Source organism: Sesamum indicum, linkage group LG10 (genome assembly GCF_000512975.1).
Source record: "Sesamum indicum cultivar Zhongzhi No. 13 linkage group LG10, S_indicum_v1.0, whole genome shotgun sequence".
NCBI lineage: Eukaryota > Viridiplantae > Streptophyta > Magnoliopsida > Lamiales > Pedaliaceae > Sesamum > Sesamum indicum.
In genome coordinates, this window is record NC_026154.1 from 14,325,254 (window position 1) to 14,334,913 (window position 9,660).

At 34.4% G+C, this 9,660-nt stretch overlaps 1 pseudogene; it reads right to left on the bottom strand.

Annotated features, from left to right (window-relative positions):
- On the bottom strand, positions 1,268-3,224 carry LOC105172543 (annotated as a pseudogene).

Sequence of the window (9,660 nt, forward strand, 5' to 3'; positions counted from 1 at the left end):
ATACATATATGGTCCCTCTAATATTTGGTTTTTATTCAGCGTCCAATGTAAACTTCCATGAGTTGGAATCCAACTCGCAGGATCCAAGAAAAATGATAAAGTGTCGTCATCTTTGATTTGTATGAGAGTTTCTTTAATACGGCCGATATATTAGCACGAATATTTCGCAGATACTTTCAAGGAGTATTCGTTACTACTTCAATTGAATTATTACTTTGTAGGTGAAACAAATTTTTTTCTTATTAAATTAGTCTTACAACTGCAAAGATATACCTCCTCACATGTATTAACATGTGAATATGTATAGAGATAATTTGATCATAAGTAAATGTATTTGACCTGCAATAAATCAATTTGAGGTAAATGTAAATTTGTATCTATTTTTTTTATTAGTATCAACAAACTTTGTGAATCTTGACCAACGGATGAACTTAATTGTTAGGTGAAAGCAAACCGTAGAAATATTAAATATAATCGTTTAAATTACAAAAAAAATATGTATAATTATATCAAATTTTTTAAAAAAAAGGAAAGTGTAATTATCCTAATATAATTGCTTATTTTTTTTTGAAATGTTGGTAATAATGTCATGTCAGTAAAATTCATTCATATAATATTCACATGGATTTCACCAGCCTAGGAATCAAGAAATCAGAAAAGTTTCCAAAGTGGTCCACCATGACACAAACTTAAAATTTCAATGGATTCCCAAAACTATGAAGATATTAAGTAAAACTGGGGTTGCTTTTTCAATTCATATTCGAATGATGTTTCGTTATATGATAAATATAAGGATAAATTACAATTAATTCAATCATGTAAATTCTGGGATTTGGTATTTTTAATTTCGTATGAATTAATTTTCATAATTTAATTTCGTAACTTTAATATTTTATAATTTCAGTCTTTTGACCAGAAAATTGTATGTTATTTGCACATAATTCAATTAAATTGCAAAAATCAATTTATACATAACTAAAATTATTTTTGTTTCATAAATATTATCATAACATTAATTACGTAACAAATATTTGAAAAATTGGAAATGAAGACCAGAGTTTGGAAAAACAAAAAAACAAACACTCACACTCAATTTTTTTCATTACGAAAGGGTTGGGGAATTTCGATTTCGATCACCGTCACAAGTCAAAACATGTGATCAAAACCTTACATTGCTTATGAAAGTATATACAAATTACCCATCAACACATAGATACCACACAATGTGATATACACAATTTCTGAGCAATTGTTTTTTCTGATGAAATTTCATTTTTGGTAAGCAACAGAAGCATGCAATTGTAAATAAAATGTGTCAGAAACACATCAATTACCAATATCCCTCTGTACAATCAGTCTCTCTCTCTAGTCCCCTTTGGACCAAAGCTATCAATTTACAACCCAACAAATTCTTCACAATTTTCTGAAAACGAGATGCCTCAAGAACAGCAATAAACAAAGATATAATCACAGCAAAATACATAGAAAAAGCCAAAAAATTGAGAGGTGGATGGGGATGGATACCTTTGTCTTCTTCTTTCTTGGAATCCCTCTTCGTTAATTCATCATATATTTCCAAATGTTTTCAATCTCAACCTGAAAACCAAAAGTAGTTTCAAATCTTTAATCAATCCAAATCCCAAATCCAATGTGAAATAATTCCTCATGAACTAACCTTATGTAAATATATATACACAAACATCATATATATATATATATGTATTATTCAGAACTGTTTTGATCATCGTCTCCGCTGTCAGTGGCTTGAGGCTGCTGCTGCTGCTGCTGCTGCTGATGATGATGATCGAGATTGTTTGAATTTGTATTCAAACCGCTTCTTGAATACGCGTTAATGGCTGCCAACACTCCCAAATTCGAGTCGCCGGAGACTCCCAACCCCAGACGCTGAGAGGGTTGTTGCAACGGACTCGATCTGCCCCCTTGGAATTCAAGATTCCCTGTGTAATTAAACCTCGGCATGAAATGCAGCGGCGCCTGCAGTGTGTTTCCGCCGCCGTGTGCGGTGGCGAAAGGCCACATCTGGGCCACCTCAGATTGGCCTGCGGCTGCCCCGGATGAGGCTGCAGCCAGAGTTTGTGTTGCGGAGGCGGCAGTCACGGGGAGCATCCAGAATGTGCTGCCGGCGGTGCCACTATTCGGGGCCGGAGTCACAGCCCACATGGCTGTTGGGGGCATCATGTCGGCGTGCCTTGTTAGGCTGCCTGGAGATTGTCCGGAGGCCGGTGCCGTCGTCGCCGCCTCTTGAGTTTTTTGCACATGAGTGTTGTTTGCCCTGAATTGCTTGTGTGAAGGAGAGCTGGGTCCTTCTCGTTGTGAATTATTATTTGAACCTTCTTCTTTGAACAAGTCTTCTCTGTATCTCTTTCCCAAGTAATTCTCCTCCTCCGGTCCACCATCTCCGCCGCTGCTTCCGCCGGCTAAGGTTCCCGTAATTTGAGCTGCTTGTAGAAGATGAGGGCTCGGCTGCGGATGATGATGGTGAAAACCCAACATCTGCGAGAAACTCTCTTCATAAGGGTTGTGATGAGCCAAACCCAGCGCGCCGTGGAAAGAATGAGGCGCGGATTTCGACGGCGGAGCAGCGAGCGTGGAGCCACTGCTTCGGAGAGAAATGTTAAGAGTGGAGAAATTAGCCGGAATCGTTCCGGTACCGGTAGCGGCGATGATGGCGGGGGCCGATCGTTTCGCCGTCGGATTTGTGGCCCAACTCCCTGGTCAGCTGAAAAACCCTAGCTGCACAAACGGCCGGCATACGGATGCGCCGCCCCCGCCCGTCGACTTTGGTGTGGCGGTCTTTCGATGGCCTTTTCGGTTGCTGATGGGCTTGTTGCTCATCAGGTTGTACTTGCTGCTGTTGATGTTGCACTTGCTGGGGTTGTTTCCTGGTGGTGGGGTTGTGAATTAGGGTTTCTGATCTGGTGGCGATGGCTAGGGAGGCATCCACGAGCTGCGGAGGCGGCGATTGAGCGGCGGAAGAGGTGGAAGCGGACGTGGCTGACGGTGGTGATGAGGCACTGCCAGTACTGGCTGCAGCTGGTGGTGTGTTGAGGGAGGTGAATGGTGGTGATCGGCCATGAAGGCGGTGGAGAAGGTGGAATGGTGGAGGAGAGGAGGTGGTGGGGACGGCGGAGGTGGTGGTGGTGGTGGATTGTTGCTTGTTGGTCTGTGTAGAATCAGTGAGTTCCATGTGGGGGTGGGGATGGGGGTGGGGTGGGGTTGGGTGATCTAAGGATTTTCTTTGTGGGTTCAGTTCAGCCCTTGATTATTATTCTTCTTTTTTTCTTTCTCATCGGATGATTGATTGATTCGTCCACAATATCTTAATTTAAAGATTAAAATTAAAATTTTAATAATAATTTTAAGAAAATAATTATATTTTTATTTTTTGAGATTTTATTTATTACACGTAAATTTTCTGTAATTTAAAATATTATATTTAGCACTCATAAAATTTATTTTTGTCTAATAAATAATTTAATTATAAATAAATTTATTTGACCCACCATAATTAATAATAAGTCAATTTGAGATAAAAGATTTTTTTTATAATTTTTTTATTAATATTAACAAATTTGGTAAATTTTGACTAAAGAAGATATTTAAGGGTGTTAAATGTAATTTTTCAAAAAATATGAGATTTACGTGTAATTACATCAAATATCAAGAAAAAAAATGTAATTATCTTTTATTGTATTATTTTTAATTATATAATCATATATTATTTAATTTATTTATTTACTATTATAGAAAATAATTGATTTATTTATTAACCCAATTTTCTCTCTCCTCTTTCTCTCTCTTTATTGAGAGAGAGAGAGTTTGTGGGGTTTGATGTTTGGTTGTGAGATTGACTATCGTCACAATTCTTTCACACATAAAGATGATTTGATGTTCTTTTCTTTTTTTAATATATAAAAAATATAATTTAATTTAAAATGCATATTTTGAATTATCGGAGATTACAAATTATTTTACTTTCTTTATAATTAAAATTAATTTTATTGAAAATAAGTCAAAGTCAAATAATTCCTTTTATTATTTCAAAATTAATTATGACATATTTAATTATTTTTTAATTCATCGTACAACCGTCGGGTCAAACTGAATATATTAAGTTCGGCATATTTGAGCCAATTATATGACAAGTAGTGTAATACACTCGTCGTATTATTAGTGTACGTACGTTTCAGAAAAAATAATTAATCACATGATTATATTTATTATGTGATTAATTTAATTTAATTAAATTTAATACGGGTAAGAATTTTTGAATTTGCACATGACATCAACTTTTAATGGAGGTGGGGTCCAACTAATTATTGGAGATAAGCACAAAATATGCATTAATTAGTTAGAAGATAAGCATAAATGCCACTCATATATAATTAACTAAGTTCAATTAATTAACATTTAAATTTAATTATTATATAATTAATTAGGTCTGACCAACCTAACTTTATACTATAATTTTAAATAGGCGATTAATTAATTAATTATATATTTATATATATTCTTTTGAAACGACGGATGCTATCATTGTTTATTGCGTGGACGGATATGGGTATGAATTAAGGTGGTAACTCGAATTCTTTTTTTTTTTTTTCAATTTTTTGGTTTGTTTCTTATGTCATATTGACTACTTATCTAATGTAAGATATATATAGGTATAATTACACTTCTTTCTCTTGAAATTTGTTGTAACTACATATAAATTTTTTATGCTTTGAAAAATTATATTTAGCAGTCTTGAGATTTATTTTCGTTTAGCAAATAAGTCTGTCAATTAGTTAAAATTTATCGAATTTGTTGATATTTAATAAAAAAAAATTATATTTATCACTATTTGACTTATTGGATATATCTTCAATTATTAAGGTAATTTAGTCCGAAACTTTTTTTGACCTGCAATAAGTCAGTAATAAGTCAATCAAGACGGAAGGAAGTAGCTACATTTCAGAATTGAGTTAATAGCACATGAGTTAGATTAACCTGGATCTAGCTGCGACTGCCTTTATTATAGTATGACAGTTGCTAGCTCTTCTTCGGCTTCCTTCGTATCGTAGCCGTCATTATCATTCCTCGGATCATTAGGCACAACTAGGAGAATTAGGAAAGCTCATAATGGAGTGGAATTGGCATCGTGCCTACTATTTATGACGATATTATTAATTAGATGCCGTCATTAGTAGAGTAGGCATAGAGGGGTCACTCTAAATATACGAGTTCGACGCATTCAATTATGATCTATCTATTACGATGAAGTTCATTGCATCAATCAGTTCTTTCCTCTATTGCCAATCCCCAGTCATTCATGAAGCTACTCGACAAAGTAGCTACGTCTGCGAATCTATTGCTTTCATCGAAATAAGGAAGGGCTTCCCTTAGGATGCGAAGTGGAACCTAGGGAGCCCTTGATATTGAAGAACAGATCTGAATTTATACGAGTTACTAACTTGGATTTGTGATAATTTGAAAAATACATATGCTTGGGACACCTCTAATTACGTCCTCTACTCATGAGTCCAACAAAAAAAGGTGATTCCCCGGGAACCAGAAAGGATAGGATAAATGAAAGAGAAGGCAAACTTAGTAACAAGTCCTGATGGTGATTCGATCACAATCCCAGCTCCTACACCATGCTCGGTTCTCGAACCAGCTCTTTTGGACTTTTGGACCAGGGCGTTATTGCCATGACCAGGATGAAGCTTGGGTGAAACTAAGTGGAGCACACTTACTTTACTTACCCACTCGCAGATGTAGGAAGGCGGCCCGCCCGCTAACCGAACTGCGTTACCAAAGCGTTTAGGTTCGAATTCCATAGAATATTTTATATAATATAGATGGGATTGTCTATAATGATAGACAAAGTCGGATAGCATTTATCTACGCTAGGATCCGACTTTCGAGTTGAACCCTATTACAGTAGAGGTAGGCGATGCGATTTCCCTCCTTTCAGCCTTTCTGAGATAGTTTATCGAGGCCCTTCTTTCTGCGGAGCTTGTAGAGATAGTTGATAGAGCAGCTTACGAGATGGTGTAAAGGAGGCAGTTATAGCCGGTTTAGTTTTTTATAGTAACGAGCCGGCCCACATTCGATTCAGAGAGATTTTCTTTAGAGCTGGTAATCATTGGTAGCAATTCTTTTTTCTAAGAAAAAGCTATTCTCTCTTAATACGCAAATTATGGATAAAGTTTAAATACTCAGCAGTGAAAGAGACGAAAGACTAGAAATGGCTAAAAGAAAGCTCGCATGCCGGGGAAGCGCTCTATCATAGAAAGTGTCACTTGGTATGGCTGTCGCAACTGATCAAACGTACCATCAGTCCTCAGGGACTTAAGAACTGACATTTCCCAATCATGCAACGGCTTTAAGAGCCGTTGAAAGATAGGATTAGGTATCGCGAACGTGCGGACCTTTCCGGCCCCCTCAAGCTTCAACCCGAACCTCCCGGCTTCAGGCCTAGTTGACATTCGATTCCCAAAAAAGGTCAAAAAGAAAAATGGGTATGTTAGTTACTCCAGCACCTATTTGCCTTAAGCCCTTCCGATCACCCGAGAAGCCCCCGATGAACCGCCTATATTATATTTTCAGTCGGCTTGCCAATCAACTGACCCGCTTCTTCCCCTTATCCTTTCTATTGGACCGGTACACTGAAGACCAAGCCAATCTCGACAAAAAGATAAAGACAGCGCGTGCCACACACGATCCCTTTTGAGTTCGTTTGCGGCTCCTTCTTTATTCAATTTCAATTCTTTCTTCTCTTATGATCACCTATATATACTATTAAGATTAAGTAAGGTTATGCTACAAGGGCAAAGGAGGATATCGGGTTTATAGACTAGCCAGCAAGGGAACTTATTTGTTAGACGAAGTAAATCTTAAGGGTGCTAGATGTAATTTTTCAAATCACAGTGGGTCTATGTGTAATTACACCAAACTTTATGGGGGGAGTGCAATTATCCCTTACTGATTTATTACAAGTCTTTTTATGATCAAATTACCGTCATATATTTTTCACACATTAATGAATGTGCCGAGGTATATCTTTACCGTTATAAGGATTGTTTAGTAAAAAAAAAATCGTTTGACCAGCAATAAGTCAATTGAGAATAAATATCCTTTTTTATTTAATTTTTTTTGTTAATATCGACAAATCTAGTGAATTTTGACAACGGATAACTTATTTATTAGACAAAAGCAAATCTCAATGTTCTAAATGTAATTTTTCAAACCACATAAAATCTAAACATGTAATTACACCAAATCTTAGAGGTAAAAAAGTGTTATTATCCCATATATATATATATAAAGTATTTTTATTTTTCTTGAGTGGATCGATTCCAATTAATTATATGATGAATAACAATTATTAATATATAACTACACCAATCAACATCAAGTGCCAATTAAGTCCAATTTGTTGATAAAGCTGAGATCCTATGACCAAAAGATTATGAATTTCAGTTCCACTAATATGTGGCATTGGTCTACTTTTTAATAGTTGTTGATTTAATATAATATTAATTATTAATTAATTATATATATTTGATATTAATCATTCGCGTATGATATAATTATGGTCGATTCACTCACAAAAAATATATATACTAATTAGCGTCAAGTGTTTATAAATAAGCAATAACTATTATTAAAATAAATTTATAATTATTATTAAAATTGAACAATATCCACACATTAATGGGATTTGAGCTCACGACTTTATAATTATAAGGACTTAATTTTACCAACTAACTAGATGGCATTAATTGATAGAAAACATTTTTACTGAATATTTAATATTTTGAATAAGTTAGGAATTGAGAAGGACAATTTTGTCTAATCATCACCAAAATTATATTTAGTGTCTTGGATTTTATTTTCGTCCAACAAAATAGATACATTTATTAGTCAAATTCACAGAATTTACTGATATTAGTAAAAGAAATGAATAAAAATACATATTTTCCTCAATTTGACTTATTGCAGGTCAAACAAATATTCTCTGATTAAACTACAATTCTACATCTCCACATGCTAATGCATGCGTGGAGGTACATCTGTAGCCTTATAAGGGTAATATATTTAGAAAATATTTATTTGACCTACAATAAGTCAATCGAAAGTTAATCTAGGGTAAATATGATTTTTTTATATATAATTTTTTTGCTAATTTCAATAAATTTAGTAAATTTTAACTAAAAAATAAAATTTATTTATTAAATAGAAACAAACATCAACGATATTAAATATAATTTTTTAAATTATAAAAAATTTAAATATAATTACATCCAAATTCAAAAAAGACACAGCATAATTATTCCAAGTAAGAAATTGTAAAACTGTAGAAGGTGGTCTAATCATGGCATCTTCTTTATTTAAAATATCAGATACAATCAACCAGGCAAATCCACCTGGACCCACTCAATTTCATGATTATAAAAATTGCTAATGATATGCACAGATAATCATCAAAATATAATTAATTCAAAATAAATTAAACCAGATAAAATCAATTAATCCTCATCTTTAGTCATATACTTATAAGAATACATTGTGTTTGAAACTCGGACCGTTCATCGAATCAGAAAATTAAGTGGATTACGGGTCACTGATTCAACCGTGGTCGGACCAATAACATCATAATTATGTCATAAATAATTATTAATATTAAAAAATAACACTGAATAATAAATAATATTGATATACTTGACAACTTAGCTTTTTTAAAAAAAAAAAAAAATCACCCTTTCTTTGACATTAATATTTCACTCTATTTCTTTCCATCGACTCGGTACCGGCTCAACCGATGGGTCGAATGATTTTCATTAAAAAAAAAATAGTTTTCTAGCACTTTCGGTTTTCTGGTTTCAACTGGCTTGTTTTGTGGCCCAATCTACAGTCCGAACGGTCCAATCGTCTGGTCCAAGCTGGATTTCAAAACATTGCTTTATTCTTTGTGAAATTTTTAATTTTAAAAAAGTTAAAAACTTTTGTAGAGAGTCTAGTATATAGCTTAATTTTATTTTTGATGAAACACTTTATCAATTCATTATATCACCCAAGCATATACCTTAATTTACACTCCAAATCTTTGAGGTCTCATGGTTAAAGTCAAATATTGTCACACTTATAATGTGGGTTTGAATTCTTGTCAAGATATTTGATGGAGTTAATTGTATATCTTAATTTTTGTATATCGATTCCTACGTAGTTAAGTGTCGATTCTTAGCCTGGTCAGCACACATGCACATGTACAAACCTCTTTGACAAGTCTATGAGGCTGATACCTCATTTTTCTGTCTATAACAAGTTCAAGTTAGTGAAAGTTGAGAAGTGGACAACTTAGCATTTATGAAAAAAGGGAGAAACTTAAATAAAATCAATGATATAATCATAAAAAAAGAAAAACTAAAAAGAAACACAAATCAAAAAGGTGCTCTAACTTAATAATAAAGTATATGATACACAAAAATAATACACTGGGACCAAATATCGGCCTGACCCACTTGATGGCCCAATCTGCATAGAAATATGGTATATGGGCCCTGAGGTGCAAAGGCCCAAAGAGAATAGCCCCTCTTGGTCGGAATACCACGTATGGACTATTGGGGAATGAGCCGTAATCCACGCCTATCAGCT